This window comes from Vespula vulgaris, chromosome 6, assembly GCF_905475345.1.
Source record: "Vespula vulgaris chromosome 6, iyVesVulg1.1, whole genome shotgun sequence".
NCBI classification, from domain to species: Eukaryota; Metazoa; Arthropoda; class Insecta; order Hymenoptera; family Vespidae; genus Vespula; species Vespula vulgaris.
The window spans coordinates 5,949,301-5,971,552 of record NC_066591.1 but is presented as its reverse complement, the minus strand read 5'-3'; the positions used below and the strand labels follow the sequence as shown (position 1 = coordinate 5,971,552).

General features: G+C 38.7%; 1 long non-coding RNA gene across 10 annotated transcripts in view; it reads right to left on the bottom strand.

Annotated features, from left to right (window-relative positions):
* The window catches only part of LOC127064733 (uncharacterized), a 220,390-nt gene that overhangs the window by 67,446 nt on the left and 130,692 nt on the right, over window positions 1–22,252 (bottom strand). For all 10 annotated transcript variants that reach the window (XR_007781812.1, XR_007781811.1, XR_007781808.1 and 7 more), the window contains one exon: window positions 12,444–12,733. This is a non-coding gene — a long non-coding RNA (uncharacterized LOC127064733). The remainder of the gene's footprint in view (window positions 1–12,443; window positions 12,734–22,252) is intronic.

The window sequence follows — 22,252 nt, the reverse complement described above, 5'->3', positions numbered from 1 at the left end:
AATGCTATAGAACGTACTTAGAAGAAATTATTAAATATATGAGATGTCCGTTTTATAATTCATCATATCGTCATAAATAAAAAATGATATAATCTTCTTGAAATCATCTTATATCTTACGTAGCTCTTGTGAAAGAAACACGGAGGGTTGCTAGATCAGGAAGCGTCAAGATGGAATCTAATGGATGTAGGTAATGTTGTTTCATCGCAACGGTATCAAAGCAACGGATAGGATGGATAATGCAGTGGATACGTTAAGGATCTATACGTTATGGAGCATGTTTATCAAGCACGAATTTACATGGTAAAATGAATTTTCTCGACACCGAGTCTGGGATCAATCTAAACTGTAAAGCGTTCCCTCATTATGATTTCATTATCCATTATAGTTATCGTATCAAGCGAGATACGATACGAACACTAATGTAGTAATCTGATAGATCGAAATCGTTAGTTTGATGTCTATTACGAATATATCTAATTTGTGAAAGAAAATAAAAAATAAATAAATCATCGAAAAAAAAATCTTGACGATTTTAAAATGAAAGTCGTCGTAATCATTTCATACAATTTACTCTTTATGAAAAATTACTTGCACTTTCCCGACAAATCGAGACGACAGATCGCGTACGATCGTTCTATTCGAAACGAGCTTTCTCGAGTGTCGTTCTGAAAAATCGTAGCATTAAAGAGGATCTTTGGACTCTTATCTAAGTTATAGTTCACATCTGGCTGTGAACCTTTGAAGATTGCACGAAAAAGTCGAGAGAGTGAACGATAAAAAGAAAGAGAGAAAAGCAACTTCGAACGTTGACGACGCTTATATTCCAAAAGGTAAAGGGGATCCAGCTGTAACATTATCAATGTCTTATGACATGCATTAAAGGACGAAAAACGCCGAAGATCGTCAAGGCGAACCTTTATCTGTCCATTAGCCAAATAGTAGCGAGCGTTCACACGAATTTCGTACACCTTGTCGACGATCTTCCTTCGAATTCTTAGGAACTCTCTCGACCCTTCTTTCTCGCGAGGAGTACTCCTTTATCCTTGTAAAAGGAACGATATAGGGTGTTCTCGAATTGATGGTCCAAACTTTAGCTGCGTACGGGTATACTATATAATGTAGTACTAAACAAAATAAGTAAGGAAGCAAGGAAGTCCAATAAAAATAATTCCTTATTTATGAGACAAAAGTTATAACTTATAGGATGTTTAAAAATAATTAATATAGATACTCAAATCCAATTTAATTAAAACAAAGTATTCTAAAGTATACCTCGACAAAAAGACGTGATTTATAAAACAAGAAAACTTGTTCGTATCATAGCTCAGAAATTATTGATTTCTAAACAAAAATTTACTAAAATTAATTTTCTTATTCTATTCTTTACCATAAAGTTTGAATCATTAAATCGAAGACACCCTATATAGAAAGAAACCCATAGACGACAGAGTCGTTCGTGTCGTCCATATAATATCCTGACTCGCGACTTGAATCCAGTCTTCATGGCCTTTATGGATCGCGCTGGAGCTACGAGCATTCGCCTCGACTTTTCTTCGATTGTCCTTCTCCCTATTTCCTTCTTCCTCTCTTCTCAAACCCTCGCCCTTTCGTTTCTGACGAAATGGTCGGACGTTAAAAGTGCTGCGTTCGCGGTAAGTACGAAAGGAGAGCCAAGAAAAAAAAGGATAGAAAGCGAAAGAGAACAAGAGAGAAAGCGAGAAAGAGAGAGAGAGAGAGAGAGAGAGAGAGAGAGAAAGAAGAAATACGAGGGTGAGGAAGAACGAGGGAGAGAGGAGCCCTTTTTATTCTCCGCTATGGTCGAAGCACTTCTCTCTGCGGATGAAAACCGATTACGATGGACCGTTCTCCGATGCGAGGATGGGCCGAAAATGAAATTTCACCAGCAAGCGTCTGCATTATCGTTCGGCCCTTTCTTCTATCTCTCTCTCTCTCTCTCTCTCTCTCTCTTCCCTCCCTTTGGTCTCCTACGATCGTCCCTTTTTCTAAACGTAAAGATCATACGATTTATTTTCTGTAAATTCTCTTTTTAGGATATAATATCGATTGGTTAAAGAAACGAAAGATCGAACGAACTTTGGGTCCCGATTTTGATGCATAATTGGATCATTAATATTCAAATTGAATTTAAATTCGTACTCCGGCACGTGCAGCGCGTTAGCATTCCATTAACGTCCGCCAAGCATTTAATGGAAAGGGACAGCGATTGTAAGATTCTTAAAGTCGAACAAAGGAATTACCTACTCTTTTCTTGCGGTGCTATTCTATTGTATTATTTGAGAATATCGAGGAAAAAGAAAAAAAGAGTTTGCCTCTAGTCGAAAGTACTTTTCTTTCGAAGAGGAAAAGTAGTCCCGTTATAATAAAGAAATTATTGACACTTCTTCGACTAAAAAATAGAAAGAAATAATTTTGAATTTAATCGTGAGAACGAACGACTGGATCAATCCCTTTGTAAGATCGTAGTAAAAGTTATCGATATTAATTGAAGCATTTTAAGAAACAAAGAAGAAAATAAAAAATCTCTATAAGATGAATTGGAAATGGTGGAACGGAAATAAGAGAGCGGTATCGCGGAAGTTTGAATTGCTCAATGGAATGAATAGTTCTGGCAGTTGGGGAATGCATTTTCTTTAGCTCTTCCTCACCCCCATTCCTTTGCCCTTTTTCCCTTTCCCTTTCCCTTTCCTTTCCGACCATTCGTCCATCTATTCCGCTATCTATTTATACGAACGTTCGTTCGTATCGAAGAAAGAAAAGAAGGTAAGAAAGAATAAATCACGGAAATGCAAATTCTACGTGTGCTCGCTGGAATTAGAAAGAGAAAAATAGGAAAAGAGAAAGGGAAACCACGAGAAGATAGAAGGATGTTGGAGAGTTGGTAGTGGAATAAAAATGATCCGTGCTATCGACGATTCCAGGAGCCACCGAATACTCGAATTCCTGGAAGGGTCCGGCATGTAAATGAAATTGAAGCTTTTTTAAATATCGCATCGTACCTCCCTTATCGCCGTTCTTTTTTTTCGCAATTAGCATTATTATCGCATGGCGACAGTCCACGAAACGAAGGAGAGAACGTCGAGACGAGACTGGCTGCGTGACTGGCACTAAGTCGATGGGAACCATGAAAAGACAAGACTTTAAAGTAACCAAACATAAGTAGTAATTGGTAAGTCTTAAAGAAGTTTCCACGAACTGGATATTTCAGGAGAATCCAACATTTCTTTATAAGCAAATTGAGACGGATCATCTTAAATAGTAGCTTGTTAAGAGTTTTAAAAGGTAAATTTAACTATAATTAAAATTTATATAATACTACGTAAATAATTGGTAATTTTTAAAGGGATAAAACGACGTAGTGATGCGTTATCTCCTTCGAAAGTATCATTATATTCGATGCGTACAAAATTTCAACATTTTGTTTCTATAATACATATATCATGAGAGCTAGAAAATCCGATGCTGTGGAGAGGCTTGCCGCACGTAGAGCCGCGAGCAGATCCGAACGTGCGGCTACCTTTAATCGCGCATTAACGAGACTCGTGGCACGCACGTTGTTATGCCAAAACTCGCGAGCTCGTTAAATTGCTCGTTCGATCGTTTTCGTATGTATTTGTAATAGAGAAAGAGAGAAAGCAAAAGAGAGTTCAACGGAATAGAACATTCGATCGAATAACAACTCCGATCGTGTCGGACTAATAGCCGAACTCGAACGAAAGCGCGAACGCACGAAATTCATAGATCCCCCGATTTAATTGCTCGCTGGAAACCGGCGATCGTATACACGAACTGTTTACCGATTCTTGGCTATCGCTTTTGGAGTACGCTCGTGGTTAATCGAATCCCTTTTGCACATCGAATCTTTCATTTTGGCCTCTCCTTTAAAGAGTAATCGTTCAGTAACGAATTAATAATTCGTTAATGTAAACCCATTATATACCGTCTGTATCGACTATTATTGATTGTCATTGGAGCGTGTATCATGTAATATTCACGTATTCATGCGTTAATTGTATAGTTTCTACTAGTAATAGAATGTAATGAAATGCTGGATTGTAAATGAAAACAGAGTGTACTACTTTATTTAATAATTGTATATTAAAAGAAAAATATTCTTCATTAAAATAACCGTACCAATATTTTTTCAATCTTGATGATAAATAATATTTTTAAATTGGACATTTTATTGGAGGTATAGGACGATTTTTTCCCTTTGAGAAAACTATGAAAACTAGGAAACGAAGCGTTGACGATTGGTCGAATACTCGTACTAATTGCTCTCGTAGACTGGCTCGTTCGACTACGCTCGCACGTATATTAATATCGCGGTGAACGTGGCAGAGCCGTTAATTCTTTGGCGTTCGTCGAAACCGGAACGACCATCGAATCGATAAACATCGAACGAGGATAGCACCATTTAGAAACGGCAATACCGTTCAACGTTTTCGAAATAAACGCGTGACAGGGTCGATGCGAGAACGCAAGCGAGTCGTCGACATTCTCGTGGACAAACGAAAATCCACTCATTCAATGTCCATTCCGTTTTGATTCGTTCGTCGTACGCCCTCGCTCATTAGAACATACCCTCTATATCATTTATTTTCGTCGAACCAATCTCCACAACCACCGTGCTGAATTCCGAAAATTTTTCGATATTTTCTCTCTGCCTTTCTCTTTCTTTTTAACGATTCTACTTTGACCGAATTTTAAAATTATCATACAGTCTATTTTCCGCAAACTTATTACAAATTTAAACGTTGTAATATGTTAAAATTTGAAAATGTTAATGAGAGCTCGGAAAAAATTCTTGTTACGATAATTAATGTTTCTAAACGCGAATGAAATTGCATTCTTTACTGCTTCGATATATTACGAAAAAGTGCGAAAGTTTAACGAGAATAAAGCGTAATTCGCTTAGCTGTGTGTAAAGACTGCCATTACGATTATAATAAAACGGTATTCTTGACTTTTTCGTTAAAAGCCTAACGATACAGTGCGTGCAGACTCGCAACGGTGTCACGATGTGAGTAGGTAGAATAGTGAAGGGAAAAAGAGAGAGAGAGAGAGAGAGAAAGGGGGAGAGACAGAGAGAGAGAGGGGAGAGAGAGAGAGAGAGAAAAGGTTGCGTTTAATTACGCGAACGCAAGGGAGATTAAACGCGACGATGCGTCGCTTGATGTTGGCATCAGCTTCACGGTAATTAGCATTTATTAATCGCGATGCGTCGCATCGTGTCACGACGACAAGCCTGCGATTTACCGAGCAAAAAGTGGAAATCGTACAATCAAGAAAGAAAGATAAATAGATTTATAGATCGTTTATCTAATCTTGACTATTGCTACAAGATGTCAAGAAATTTCAAAGTGAGACGAGCGAAAATACAAGAAAAAAATAAATATTCATAGCATATCAAGTAAGTAAATTAATAAAGATTGACGTGCAGTATATATATATATATATATATATATATATATATATATATACGATATAGTATATAAAGATACGGTATAGTATAAAAAAGAAATAAATATAAAAATTAATATGGAGTAGAAAAAAGAGAAAAAGAGAGAAAGAGAGATGCATGCATTCTCCTTTCGATGTTACCCAAACTCGAGTAGCTATCACATAACTTTCTATCGAACGAAAGAGTGAGTGCAAAGTGTCTTATTGAATGTTATCGTTATGGCAAAGTGTGCGAGCATAAAATCAAAATTATTTCTTTCTGGAAAATCACGAAGGTAGAAACTTTCCTTTCCAATTCAAGATGATCGAGCTTTCTCTCGATTGTAAAATCGAGCCTTACTAGAAATAACGTATTAGAAAAGATTGGAAAAATAGAGGAGAGCTCGTGACGGTCTAGAAACATAAAAACTTAGTGTTTCTCAAAATAGAGACAAGAAAAATTTCATGTCTCAAGTAATTGTGAAGTAAAAAGAAAAGGAACGAAGAAAGAAAGTTTACTGTATTTTGATCGTAAAAATGAATTCTTAAAAAAATTGGTAAGATCTGGCTTGATCGGATCGTGCGTTTTAAGTGTCTCCACTTCGTTGTACAACCTCTTTCACTTCGTTGCCAAATGGCGTAGACGTTTTAACCATATTGAACAAAGCACTACTATTGAAGGTGCCTTCAACGTAACGAAGTATATACCGTCCGGAATAGCGTGTTAAAAATTGCGGACGCTGAATGTTTATGGCCTTTAACCGCGAGCCACCGTCCGAGCTGTATTTTCGAGGTCGAGGAAGGTTATAAATAATGCGAAAGAAACATTCTGTGACCCTCTCTGTCCTATCGGCGGCTCTCTAGTTACGTCCTCGTACTAACCGACTAGCTCGTTATGCATTTAACGTATCGGCCACTTTTAACGTCACGCGCGTTTGACTTTTATGAGGAACTAAAACGTTCTTCAGGATTGATTAGAAACAGATACGAACTAATGAAAATATGAATTTAGATTATCCCGCTATTATTTTAATCTCAACGTTTTAAGAGACAATCAAGAATTATGTTATCAAATACGCGAATAGAAGTAACCAAGACTTGAACGATTCTACTTATCAGATTTAAGGATTATTCAGCAAACACAAAGGTAGTTGAAGTTATCGATTATAATGATTTAAACGTATGAGCTATTTAATCGATATATTTATTCATCTATTTTTTATTACCGACATGGATAATTTATAAATGTTTCATTATCCATAAAGATCTTCATGCAATAAATATTAAAATCAAATCCTACGTATATACATACATACAAACATACATATATATATATATATATATATATATATATATATATAATCACTACGAAGAAAGATCTTACGATAAAATTCTTTAAACTTATCGAAGCAACCCTCCTATCATATATCTCCTTCGCACGTGTTTGATAATAGCAAACATAGTCCTTGACGCGTCAGTCTTACTTCCTCTTCCCACGCAGTATCAACCATATTAATCTTCGTGCGAGAGAACAATCGTGGTCGTCGTCGAGATTATTTGCAGCGGGTTTGAAAACGCGTTTGCGAAAGAGTGCGTCAGCCACGTAACGGAATAAACTTCGACACACGACCGTTCCGACGGTCTGCCAGTTCTGTAACTTCTCCCAAGCGCGATACTGTTAATTTACGACGCATTCGTTCGCGGCCACAGCGCGTTGGAATTTCATTCGGCCACGGAAAATCATTAAACTGGATGAATCACGAAATAGCTTCGTGGAAAAAGCTTTCACCGAACAAACGAACGAACTCGCATCCATGCGGCTCGGCACTCGGCACGAAGTCGGCAACTTTTTTCTTCCTACGATTCGAAATCGCCGCTGCTGTGCTTGGTATAGCTGTTAGTGGTTGTGGTAGTAATGTTACTTTTTTCGAGTAGAAACGATGACAGAAAGAGACAAGAGAAAATCGTTACCAAAAGTTAACACGTTGAATAACGTAGGAGTAAACAATGACCGGCACTCGACAATTCTTTCTAAATTTATTTCAAGAGTCCTTAAGATCTTTTTGTGACATTTGGAAGATAATAATAAAAATAAAGTCCAATGAAATTATGACAATGCATTTTCCTGTATATTTTTATTTCCAAAAGGTTATGAAAAATATTAGACGAATAAATCGACTGTTTCAGCATTTAATATATTAACCCATCGCGGTCGAGATTTTGACAGATTTTTAAAGATCGACAGAACGGATGGAATCATTTTGGATAAGAAAAAGAATGTAGTAGTAACAATAGTTTGATCCAAAGATTTCAAAAACTTATGGATTAGCGATCTCGCATCGATGTTGGTCTTCTGCTTTGTCGTGCGATTGCGTTCGGGAACACACAAGTCGCGCGGTGTGCTTTTCCCGGAAGAGACCGATCATCCGTAATCACCGATGCAAATCTCACACCTCGGGTTAGGCCGCTCGTATGCACACCACCAGCATCGAGCGAATGTTCGTGCTGCTCGACCGAGAGAAAGTCGTCGATTTTCGCATCGGGATATAGCAAACAACCGGTATGCTCGTGTTCCGCAGATAGATATCGCCTGCCATCTCTTTCGAGTTAAGAACGATCAGAAAAATGTCGACGAGTATCGTACAAACGGAATCCTCGAGAACATATCTTCTAGAAGAGACGTCTTTAAAACGATTACTTCACCATGGATTTCCTATAGGCTTCTCTCGTTCGGACTCGCTCAAAGTTGTCTATCTCTTCGACAAACACGTTCAGTATAATTCTTGTAGTTAGTGTTTTGCGTTATTCAAACTTTCTATAGAATAAAGGAAATAACAATTAATTTAACGTCGTTCCAATATCACGAAATAGATTCTCCATCCTTTAGTTTCCATCATTCCAATTACTTGTTCATTGAGCACTGTGCTCACCATTAAATGTATTAGTGATTATATGTACTAGTGATAGTGGCTTAAATGATATATATGATTTGTTTGTCAGAAAATTAAATTGCTTCATTAATTAAAACGAAGCAGAATAAAATAAATGATCGACTTGATGTTACTTTATTTTTCACTTGTTGTTAGACCACCGGCACAAATATCAATTACAATGATAAACTATTCTCGTTGGATTGATTTTCCATAATTTAAATTTGAAAACATTTCAAATTAAATAACAATTAAAAGGGCTTTCGTATCGCGTCTGGTATTGAACAGCCTTTGTAAACGGATAAAACGAGATAAACTTCCATCGTCGTACAAGCGGAGAAAGGGTAGAGTCGATTCGACAGTCGAGACGGAAGAGATAATAATAATGGTGTTTCCAGGACTCGTTAACTCGTTCTCGTTATCGAAAGCCGAGTCTCCTACGCGATCACACTTCGATGATTCGTAAGCAGCGTAAAATTTTAATTTTCAAAATGGCCAAAATCAACATGAATTACGAAGCAACATAAATAGAAATATTTATCTTAATATTTTATATATAAATATGCAACATTATATTATTTATGAATATATCCATCTGTTATTTATCAATTAAAAAGAAAACATTAGTCTTGCTATTATCAAATAAAATTACATACGTACAAAAATTGTTAAATAAGTTTCGTTAAAATCTGATAGAAACTTTTCGAACTACCCAATATATTCGAGAAAACTTTCTCTAACGTCGTATCGATCACGCATTTTCACTTACTTTCCGATCGACCCTCCTACTCAACAAGTGCATCTGCGTTGCAAAATGATCGAGCAAACGTGTACGAGACGTCGATGCATTACACGCACATTACCTACCAATCGGTAATCGATTTGACTACCATGGTAACAGAGGTACTTTTTTACCTTCGATAACGAATAACTAGCGAGTGAGAGAGAGATAGAAAGAGATAAAAAAGGAGAAAAAAGCGAAAAAGGCAGTTAGAGTGGAAAAGCGAAAGAGAAAAAGAGAGAAAGAGAGAGATATATATATATATATAGAAAGAGTGAGGGTGATGAGCGAACGCCAAGAGAAAGAGTAATAACTGCCCATCCTCTATACCCGTCGATACACTCGATATTAACTCAATTCACGCTCATTGCGCCGCTTCGCGACTAAACGAATTAATCGCGCAAAATGGGAATCGTCCATCATATATGTATATAGCTTCTATGTAGGTATACCTACATATACGTGTAGGAGTGCCGAAAAGTTTCAGTCAAAAAATAGCGAGATTTTCGTTCGAACCGAGCCCAACAATTGTTTGAAAAGTAAATAGAATTTTTGGGGAAAATTTTACATCGCTGTTCAAAGTAAAACCGACGTTTCATAAAATCCAACTTCCAGTTTATCCTCGCTTTCGTAATCGTCACGAATTCATTATTTTTTTACCACTTCACGAGGCAATCTCGAGCGAAATTCGGTATTTCGAGTAAATTTAGAAAATACGATACGATCGATACCAAGAATCGCATGTAGAAAAAGGTCACGAGGGAGATACGAATCGCGAAAGAAATGCTGGGAAATTTATATTCCTCTTATAGTCCAAGAACTTTCGAAAGCTCGTGCTCGTGGTATGTATACGAGAGCGAAAGCAAAATCTTTATTGTAGTATGGTACTACTCGCACACATATGCGAAATCGGTGATTACCGTCACGAGAAAGGTGAGATAGTAACGTCTTGTGCGAAGAAACCGAACCGCCCACTGTCGTTTGTAACGGTATTTCAATGCCAACCATAACCGTTTACTAGAATCGTTCCAATTCCAGTTTCTACTTATGACTTTCTTGAGTGAAATTCCAACGAGCGACTACCGATTGCACGGGAGGAGACATCGCTAGAAAGTCGATTATTTTTCTCTCTCTGATTCACAGATTTATTGAATTCATTGTACGAAAGAAATTTATCACGTATTCTATGTTCACTTAAACAAATTTATCACGTTACATCGATCCGTGATAAAGAAGGAAAAATATATTTTTATCGAACGGATATTATTTAACCGGCCAGTTATCCATCGAAGTTTACAAATTTATAAGAACGTGTTATTAATAATCTGTGAGTTTTATAGGTAAAAAATACGAGATTGCATCATCATAATACTATGTAAAAATTTCATGGAAGAATAGATCTGACATAATATGTCTTGTTCAAAGAATATTTTATATGCTCCATAAATTCACTACATAAATATCACATCTTGCTCGAACATCTTCCTACCATCGACATTTTACTTAAAATTTTATCTACATAATACCATATACGTAGATATTTTACATCGCTAATCGAAAATACTCATTAAGCCGTGAAATATGTTTTCTTTCTAGAATAAGACTTAAATCTTCGAGAAGATATTTGCGAGACGGATATTTTTAAAAGAATTGTCACAAAATCTATACGTAAAAGATCATTTTAATCCAAATAGCGATCTTTTTGATTTAGATATAGTAGATAGAGATCTGTATGAAGAAAGAATCTTCAAACGGTAACCCATGCTTTCCTCGATTGCGACAGCCATTCGATTATGATTAAGCTAATACGAATTTGATCCGCGTCAGGTGGAAATAATGGACGCGCCGGTAATTACATATAAATCAAATTATATTCGGAGCCGACCACCGCGTTTAATAATCGCTGGCATGCCATGTCAAGCGTTCGACTCAATCGCAACACAGCCGAACGCGCTTAAATTACATCGTTATATCGGCTGCTTTACAATACACATTGGGATATCTGTACCTATATCAATTGTATCCTCCATATTATTACAAAAAGAAGTTTTTTTTTAAACGTACTGTCACGTTCGGTTAGATCAAATTTCTCCAAATAGAATACGCTAATTGAAATATCACTTCAATCGTTTCCATTTTCATTTTAGTCGTGTGTAACTCGAATTTGAACTTTTACTCTATACATATATAAATTAGAATTACCAAATATCACTCGAATAATAAAGACTTATTATATGTATATATCCTGACATATGAAAATTCTGTAAGATTAAAATAAGAAAGAATAAGTATCAAACAGTTTGAAACATATATATGTCGTTTAAGAATTTCGTTTCACCATGGAATTAACAGAGCCAAGGTCCCTCGAACGTATACATGAAACTTTTTATCAAGGCACAATCTACGATGTACAAGATACCATCCTCGTTCAAAGCAAGGCAATTAGTTCGAAAGTAAAAAATCAATAGACGTAATCGGTAATTAAAACGCGATATCCGGCATAATTTGAGTCTCTATCTCTGTTTCTCTTGCGATACGACAGCGGTATAAATGATAGACGGGCATCGAACCCTTCGCTACAGGAAACACCTTCCCATGTCCTTACAGAGAAAAAGAGAGAGAAGAAAAGAGAGGGAAAGAGAAGGTGGCGGGTTACACGGCGTACAGCGTTCCCTTATCGATGTCGGATCTACGCCGTATTTAGAAGGTGATCCCAGCGTGATACAACGTAGCACGAAATCGGTCGTAGCCCGAAGGCATGCAGACCGATCTTACGCGTGCTTTACTACTTCTATAGACTTCCTCTTGCGTTAAGATACCGCGAGAACAATAATGTTACCTCGGCCATCGCTGCAGATCAAAGGATTAAAAATCCGAAATGCGTTCGATCTCTTACGCAAGCAGATGTTCACGTTTTATATATAATTATGTGCTATAATATTATTGCTTAGATGTTCCCGGTTGATCATGCAAAATTAATTATGAATTACTAACAACACTGAAACTAATAACAATATGCAAATTATTCTCACCGATCATGTCATTTAAAAGATTATTTATATGAGAAAGATGTAACTTTATTTCGAATAAAATCGAAGATGTTATTTAAAAAGAAAAAAAAAAGAAAAGAAAAAGTGATAGATTTCACGCTGAGTGACCTGCATGTTCTTTCTTTTATTTTTCTTTCGAAGACGCGTAGGTACATCGACGGTATCGTACGACGAGACTCGCGTCGTAGCTAGAAAAGAGAAAGCGTTGATTTATCGTACCTTGTCAGCTGTCTCTCGAGCTGCCCCTATCAGCCCTCCGGCCCTCTGCTTGCTCCCAGACGCGTACTACCTCCGTCGCGTATCACCGTCGCGGTCGTTATCCCGCCGTTTCCGTTCTTCTATCCGCCATAATGGAAGTCGGAGATCCGTGTATTATCGTCGAGATCTTTCGAAGAGGTAGACGCAAATGGAGACCTCGGTGATGCACCATAAAAGGAGTTTCGCCCCTCGAAATTATCGCCTTCCGTGCTTGTCGAGTAATTCGTACGAGTCAACTTTCCTTCCCCTCGCTGTAACGATGAGAAATAATTAGATGTTACGAGAATTCGCCTGAGCTATCTCTTTCGTTGAAAGCGAATCGATAATTTGTCGGTAATGTATCTTGAAAGTGAGAAAGAAATTTTTCCTCTTTAATAACACTTTTTCAACTCTTTGATTTAACTCTTAGCATAATCGACCGCTTCATATTTGTTAAATTATTGTTAAAAAATATTTTTAATGATATTTATATTTATGAATATCAATAAAATAACAAATACGTCGACGTTGGTGTTATTTATAAAACACGTGTCTATCTCATTGAATACTTCTATAACTTTGTATTTCAAGAAAGTAATCTTACTTTCGAGAAAGTAAATTATATGCGCGTTAACAAGACGAATTTTTAAACTGAAATTTCCTCTCTGCTATAAGTAGATATCGTACATAAGTACATACCGTAGAAAGGAATGTTTACTAAATTATGATTCGTTTCGTATACAACGTGATTTAGACAGTGTATTCACAATATCGAGTATCGTATGTATCGATGGTCTAGTACATTTATCTACTAAATTCTGACAAAATGTATAAATGCAATTATAGATGGGTTAGTGGAATTTCAATATTACTGTCAAGATTATATACTCTCTTGTAATCGACGTAAACTGAATCAAAGTACGCAAATACACTAGTTCAAATACTCTTTTTACTTCTTCGTCTCTTCTTTCCTGTCTGCTACAGAATGCAGAAGGGAAAGTCTCTAAAGCGACGTTTCCATTTGATGTCCCAAACTAAGCTTCGCAACCCAAATGCCGGAAGGGGAAATTGTTAAACGCTAGCAAACGACTTTCTCGCCTCTACCGTAGCTAGAATTCTTTTGGATCCGATACGCACGGCGTTCTCAACTGTTACAACAAGCGTAATTTTACGTTTCTCTTACAAATTAGAGAAGCGGTTCAACTTGCGAAGAGATTCGTAATGGGATACATTTAGAATTTCCTGAAACTATGATTTGCGCGTACTCGTTCATTTTCAGTCTGTCGGTTCTCGCTACCTCTCTCTTTCACTCTCTCTCTCTCTCTCTCTCTCTCTTTTTGAACTAATATAGTGGTAGAGTTCCGCTTTAATAAATCGCATGCGCGACAATTCGTTCGGTATGCGACGACGTTTCAATGGGTGGAACTTCATAAGCCGGAGAGTAAAGCTCAAAGCTTCGAGAACTGTGTGCGAAGGGTACCTCGAAAAGCAGCAAACAAGCGAAGGATGGTGGCGTTTCGATGGAAACCTTAATAATAGGAATTCGATAGGCGTATCTCTATCTCTCTCACTCATTCACTCTCTTTTTCGTCTCTCTTTGCTATTGGAATATCTCTCTTCTCTTCGTTTCATCTATCTTTTTCTCTCTCACTATCACTCTCCTCCCTTTGCTTCTCTCTCCGTGTATCTCCCTCTCTTTACCTATGTGTCGTCGTACGTGATATACAAGGGATATATACCGTAAAATACGCCGACGGAATCTTTCGGATTAAAACTCCCATGGCGAAGGGGAAAGTCCGAAGAGGGACGAGATTCCAGCGACTCTTCTGGTCAGCTCTATGGGAACGATGAACGAGCAAGAAGACGACTATTTAATGAGATCCTGTGATCTATTCTCGCTTAATTCGAATGTTGTAATTACAAAAAAATTAGATATTATTTAGACAACGAAGAATGATCACGATTTCTTGACGGCTGGTCACAACCGTTCCAAAACTCGTTTCGATTGGCACTATAACTCTTACGCGTGATGATTTATCTCACAGACGGCAAAGCATTAAAAAAATTTGGTTACATCGACGAGTGCATATTGATGATCAATGGATCATCATCGAAAATGATACAAGATGTCTTTAAAAATTTATAAAATAGGTAGCTATTCGTTTTACGCGTATCTTCCGATCGTCTCTAATTCCCATGTTTCCTCCATGACGGTCGAAGTAATTAGAAAATCTAGGCTATGGTTTCGCTCGTTCAGACAGCTTGGTTAGTGCGACGTTGCGCAGAAGACGTGCACAAATTGGTTAATTAAATCTGGGAAATTACTATTCCCTCATCGCCCAACCGTCTACGCTGTCGGCATACGGCAGCCGAACTTGGCAATAAGAACCTTATGTGATTAGTTCGAAACCTCTGTACGATCCGGCGCGTATCGTGCAAGTGCAAACATCGTCCCATTTAAAGGATCGCATGCAAAGGGGCAACAACGTGTACGTACCAAGCGTCTTGAACAGGATTATCGTTTGTCCTAACCATCTCTCTGGTACCTATGTCTGGTATATATGAAGTCTTGGTAAATTATAGATTCTAGTTTTACAAACTGAGAAAACTTATCCAGGAAATCGATCTCTATTAATATTATATATATATCCTTTCCTTTGATACTTCTTTCGACGACGGGAAGTGTAATTTCCTCCATTAAAATTGCTCGTCCTGTCGAGAGTTTTGATAGACTCCAGGATAGCATATTTCCTTGCCGAAGATCTCCGATTTCTTTCCTCCCAATGGACACTGACCCCATATCTCGTTTCGAGGCTTAGTTGTATACAAAGTCTATCCTAACAGAGAACGCAGAATTCAGGACGTAATAATTATTCCTAGCCCTCATCTTTCTCAAAGTTCTTTCGAAATATAATAGAAAGAGAAGAAGAGGATAAGAGGAGCGGTAATGTGCAATGGGCCATGCGAGTACAAACGATTATAATAATAGCCCTTAAAAGGGCTTCCGCAGCTCTTATGGCGTTTCCTTTGAAGCTTTTTGACGTGTCGTGAATGCTCGAGGTGTTCTGCGTTATGGTTTATGATGAATATGTCGTATCGTGTTTCTTCGTCGATGCTTGCTTTCTTTCTCTCTCTCTCTCTCTCTCTCTCTCTCTCTCTCTCTCTCTCTTTTTCTCTTTTTCTTTGGTACTTCTCTCTTCCTTTTTACCTTACCTTACCTTCGAAATAATGATTCCCTTCCTTGAAAGTACAAGCAAAACGTATTGGCCCAAATTACGGTACTTTCGTCTTCTTTCTTGATCTATTTTCAAAAATATTTACCCGGTTTATGTTTGCAATCCAAGTTGGCCGGATCTTTCTTTATTAAGAAATTGTACCGAAACGGTATTTCCCTTTTTCTCTCTTTTCTTACTTTTTCTTCCTCCTCATTCCATCTTCATTGCTTCATTCTTTGTTCTTCTTTCTCTTATCGAGTCTCTTTCATATTACTTTACTATAAATAATATTCCGGAAGACTTGGTGTATTTCCCCAAAGCGTAAAACCGTGAATATCAAAAAGATCTTATCTTACAGCGAGCCGTACGATTTATTACTTTCCTTCGAATGATACTCTCTTTCTCTTTTACCAGTATAATATATAGACGGCCGTTAGTCATTTTGTTCTTCGTCGCGTGCAAGGTCGTCTTCTTACGAAGAAAAGAATCCGTTCAAAAAGTACCAAGTCGATATTAACGCGTCGACGTTCCATTTTTACCCTTCGTTTGTCTAACTTATTCACTATATAGAATCAGTCTCAATTGTAAATCTTTGAATAAGATCGTACTCCTTCAAAATCGATTTTTAAAAAGAAATTTTAACATGAGCCTTTTATTCTTATCAGACCCTACTAAGTTAAATATTATATAAGTAACACTCACACGATTGAGTTTACAAATAGCCTTCGCTTTATATCACGAAGTCTGATGTTTTAAAATTAATTTTCAAAGATGTTATATACTTCGTTTTGCAAAAGATCATATTGTACAATCATAAAAATAGCTAAATTAAATAATTATCCGATTGTCAGTTCGAATCTTCCTTTCGTTTGATGTTATCGAAAAGAATGAAACGTACCGAAAGAAACGATCTTCTTTTCTAAGAAGCCGCTCGGACACCCCTCGGAATTCCATGAAAAGCAAAAAGATCATTTTCGAGTTTATCCCATCTCACGATCTGACGTGTTGCGAGGTACGAGTAGTCCAGTTTCGGGAAGCTGGGCACAGTTTTTACGCCTCTATGAGTGCCCTTGTATGTTGGCTACGTGTAAACGTATCGCTTGAAACTTTTCACACGTCGACTCTTATCCGGCGCCGAGTTTCAATGGAAGTTAATACAACACGATAGCGCTGACTATGGTCCAGTGAATTCTTCATGCTCGAACGATCGAAGACCTGCTCTTAACGCGAATCTCGAGACTGAAGTTTGCTACTGGTTCGTGCGTATGTATACGTATACTTATGCTTATTTATATACAGCCAAACTGGATCGGCCAAGACGCATTTCTCGCCCGTTAATTGTGTTGTCGTTCATCCGAGTCCTTCTCGGCATCAAACGAACGCGATATATCGTGCAGGTGCAGAAGCCGATCGGTCAAGCTCCTGACATGATCACCGAAGTATAAACTTTACGGAAACATCCACTACCTAGATCGTTAACAAATCTGAAACGTTATCTACAACGTTTTTATGAATCGAAAATTAACATATCCATATAAGATATAATACCTATTCGTATTTTTTGTTTTCATTTTTATATAGATATTAACAAAAGGAATGTATATAGATACACATATTATTTGTAATAAAGTGAAGATGAAATGAAAAAACGTCGGGTATGAATGTTTCACAAAGTATGCAAAAGTTAATTAGAAAGTCAGTAGAATATTACATTTTGCAATCGTCGTAAGTCTCTTGAGATTTTCCAAGATGATATTCCAAGATCGAGATGTGTATTGCAAGATTTTCGAATTACAATTGTGACTACGCGTGCCCATTTCGCACATCTACGGTCAAATCACTCGGATTTAGCATATCAAAGCTGACCATCGTCTGGGCCGACGGTTGATCGAGCTACTCCAACTTCGCAGTGGACCCTTCTCATTCGTACCCTTCGTCCAAAGAAACCTCGATATACCCTCGAAGATGTATTCCGTGAAATGTGAAATTCAGAAAATATATTCGCGCAGGAACACGTGAACCGACATGAAGCGAGATCATTGGCCTTGCCTAGTAAGCCAGGAAACGTAAATATGCACTATAGAAGCGTAAATATGCAAGTACACACATACATTATAGCTTCGTGTTTCCTCAGCGTGCACGCACGCTGTCCTTCGGATTTGAGCCTGTTATAGATACATGTTCGATATACATATCTATCTATATACCTCTGTCTCTTATAATGCATTAGATTTTTACAGCGCATCGTTTTCCTCTCTCCGACAACTCTCTATGTTCTATGGTACGCATACGTTTCAACGAAAGTATTCGCGAAGATCTATAAATATACGAGAAGGTCTGATGGCTTTCCCCAGCGTTCTATTAAAATATTCGTTTATTTTACGAAACATCGACGTATACCACGAGAAATAAAACCAACAATTTCTCGACGTACGCAAACTTCTTTAATAAAGGAAAAACCAACAATGAAAGAATCAAATTTAAGTACTTTTAGTAAGAATATCGATGAAAGCTGCGGATGAAGGGATAGAAAATGAATGAATAAAATTTTTCGATAGTAAGTAATTAAAAAGAAAAGAGAGAGAGAGAGAGAGCGAGAGAACGGAATAAAAAGTAGTCACGTGGGTAACGCGTCCGGTTCGATTATTCATGCACAGTAGAAAAGGGAAGGGTAAACGGCGCGGAAAGAAACATCGACGCGGATGGACGCGCAGAATCGAAATTAATATTCCTAGATCGAGGATGATCAACTGTGAACGGTAGCGTGGTAAATTACGTAGCGATATCGCTGCCGGCTCAGAACGAAGCGCGTAGAGCCCCGTCAACTTCGCCGCGATCTGCATAACCGTGAGCTCATTACCTTTTAATTACCGGCCACGGCTGCCGCGATGATTTTCAGTGCCACTGAAACTCATCTACCATCGCGGCTTTCACACAATGGAGGGGACTTTTCCTCGGCAACGTAACACGCCCATTAATTTCGTTGCTAACTCCACGGGGCAACAAAACGATAATTCTCTCCGAGTACGGCCGTGCGCACGAGCGAGTGACATCAAGAGAGAAAGAGAGAGAGAGAGAGAGAGAGAGAGAGAAAGAGAGAGAGAGGTAAATAACCTCATTGTGCATTACGTATACGAGAGTACGAACAACCCTGAAAGCTTTCCTATGATCTCGAATATGTTATTTAACTAATCATTTATAACAATCAGTTTTATTGAATTTCATCAATGCTATTATTATTGATCGATTATACGAATATTATGAAGGAGTTATTATTTGATTGTAAAGACATATAATAAATTATATTTCCCAATAAAACTATTCCAGAGAAATCGATTTCTAAAGGCAATAAAGTTCACCAGAAATGTAACAAAAAGAAATGGCGGCGAAGAAAGGGAAACGACAGGATGTCCACCGCCTAATGATGGTAATCACGAGCTTGGGTATAATGTCTTTGTTTTGTAGCAACTCGCAGAAGGCGAGATCGTGCTGAGAGAGAGAGGAGAAAAAAGATGGAGGTGAGGAGAACGAAAGAGAGAGAAAGAAAGAGGAAGAGAGAAATCGCGAAGCGTAGGTAAGCGTAGGGTGAAAGAACGGCCAAAGAAATACCACGAAGCGAAGCCAGAGGGTATTCGCAGTAACGCAGAAAAGCTGGTCGTGCGTGAAAGGGAGAAAGAGACTATGTAAGTGAAAGAGAGAGAGAGAGAGAGAGAGAGAGAGAGAGAGAGAGAGAGAGAGAGAGAGAGAGGAAGAGAGAATCTGAAGAGGGGCGGGAGGAAAGGAGGAAGAGATGAAGGTTTAGGCTCGGCACGTATGATTATACGCTATCGCGTACGATTACGGTCGCTCGCTCGTGCGAGACCGGCTCGCACAGCGCATTATGAGCTTATCGTAGGCGTACGGCTCATGATAGGCACCAGCGTGCACGTTAAATTGAGATAGAAGCGTGCGTAGAGAGCGATACTGGTACTGGTTTCAATCGGGAAGCTGGACGAAGGAAAGACAACGAACGTATTGCTAACAGAATTTGCGGGATTGATGAGGAACATGTGAGAAAGAGGAGAGAGAGAGAGAGAGAGAGAAGAATGGAGGGAATGAAAGATAGACAGAACAGGGAGAATCCTAATTAACGGCATTGGCCCAGACTCGTTTGCATACGTAAACACAGAGAGGGATCGGTTAGGCGCGTTCAAATTCTTGCTAAATCCGAGAGTGATTTCGCAAAGGGAGATTCATCCTCCCTGTGTTCGCACACTTAAACAATGAGTCGTTACTTCCCCGCCGAAAGCAAATTTATATCTATCGTCTATCGATGCGAATTATTATGTTTATGTTTTTACGAAATAAAATATGCGCGGAGATCCTATTCGCGAAACTTTCACTCGATCGTACGAAAAGCGACGAACTACTTGTCAAGTTGTTACATGATCGTGCTCTTTCAACGCTAGAAAACTGAATAACCTTCCAATGTAAAGAAAGAGGAAGAAAAAGAGAAAGAGTGTGTGAAAGACGAAACGAAATTCAACATGGCTCTAGGAATACGAACGGTAGATGCTAGTAGAAAGTGGAAGGAGTCATCGAGATTGGCCTTGCTCTCCTCTTCTCCAGCTAGCTAGCTAGCTTGCTGTGTAAACTTTCATCCCCGCCTGCCCTTTCGACACCTTCCATTAGTCGATGGGTTAGCCGGCTGGATGGATGGGTAGATGGATGGATAGATGGTTGGCTGGCTGGCTGCCTGGCTGACTGGCTGGCTGGCTGGCTGGCTGGCTGGCTGGCTGGCTGGCTGGCTGGCTGGCTGGCTGGCTGGATGGATTTGAGAGTAGCGGCAGGTTTTATCGTTCTACGAGAACTGTCTTCGCTCTGCTTCTTTCAAGAGCGAAGAGGTAGAAACCAAGGAGCTCGGTTACGAGCTATCGTACTTTCACCCCTTTTCTTTTACTTCTTCTACTTCTTCTTCTTCTCCATCTCCATCTCCTCCTCCTCCTCCTCATCCTTCTTCTCCTTCTCCTTCTTCTTCTTCTTCTTCTTCTTCTTCTTCTTCTTCTTCTTCTTCTTCTTCTTACCCGGCCATTACCGCTTTTCCACGAAAGAGATTCCGTTTCCTTCAGCTGGCGTTCCGTCCATGGACGATCGACCGCGTTTTTCCACTCGTGCAAACGAAGCGGAACCTTCCAAGATGAAGGAGACGAGAAGAAATCTTTAAGAGAGTACGAGCATGGAAAATCGGAGGAAGATTTTGAGTTCCGTGGCGAGCAACTTCGTGCGTTTATTTTACCTTACGCGGAAGAAAAGATGATTCGTAATTGACCGTTGAAGGGAACATTATTCTCGGGAAAGACTAATTGTGCGAGTAGATTTCGATGTTACCATGCCTATTGCACGCTTCAACGGTGTAATTTTCTAACTAATAAACATTCTTCACAAATTGACTATTATCTATAATTAAGTGTATATATATATATACACTTATCCGTTTCAGCAAATATTTTAGATTCGTTTTATTTAGGCATAAAGTAGGTATATATAAATATGCATTAAAGCTTTTTCGTCAATCGCCCGTTAATAAAAATAATTCTTTTCCCGTTGTACTATCGATTTTTTTTCTTGATAGCAGTTAAGATTGCTTAACTATAGAAACGAAAAATAACTTTTTGATTTCATGTCTTACATCTATCTCTATTCCTTGACAATGTTTTAGAAGTATCGTAAAGAGTTTTATACCTATCGAACACCCTTTCGAACGAATCGATAGGCAATAACGCAGCTAGTACAAAAGGTAGAATCTCGAAAGCGAAATAGAGAAGCGACCGGTGAAATTCAAAATTCGTTTCGAAGCCGAAAGAGAGGGTTTTCGAGGGAGGAAGACAGAGACAGAGAGAAAGAGAGAGAGTGAAAAAGAGAGAGAAAGGGCCCAGTCGAGAAAGTTGGAAGGGAAGATGAAAATGGCGTGGAGGGTGACGTCGCCGGACGGCACTCACAATTTCCGGATTTCAATATTGACGGTTGCGGACAGTCACGCGGCCGCGCGTTATCCAATGTGCAAACTTTCGTCCTGTATTTTAATTTCGCAACGCTCAATATGTTCGCCGCTATCGTCGCGTTGCAGCCTCGGACTCCAACGCCGACGTTGGTTTTCGTCCTCGTTTTCCTTCTCGTTTCTGTCGTCGTCGTCGTAATCGTCGTCGTCGTCGTCGTCGTCGTCGTCGTCGTCGTCATCATCGTTCTCATCCTCGTCCTCGTCGTCGTGAGAGTGTTTGCAATAACAGTTTAATCCTCGGTGATGAGAGAAACTCGTTCGAGGTAGGTCTCACTCTCGCCATTCGTCTACCTCACTCAACCCTTTTCGAGACACTTTCGTGCACTTTAATCGAGCCACGTGTTTGATTTTACGCCACCCAAGATGCACAGAAATTAATCGATAGCTAGGCTAGCGTGGCCGTTTCGTCGGTTGGACGCTTTTACGCTTATTGGATTCGCTCTAGAAACGATTGAGAAATATTTACTCTCTTGGTTTGAGCATCAACTATACGTGCCCTTTCAACAATTCTCCACGATTACGACTTCTTCCATGATTTT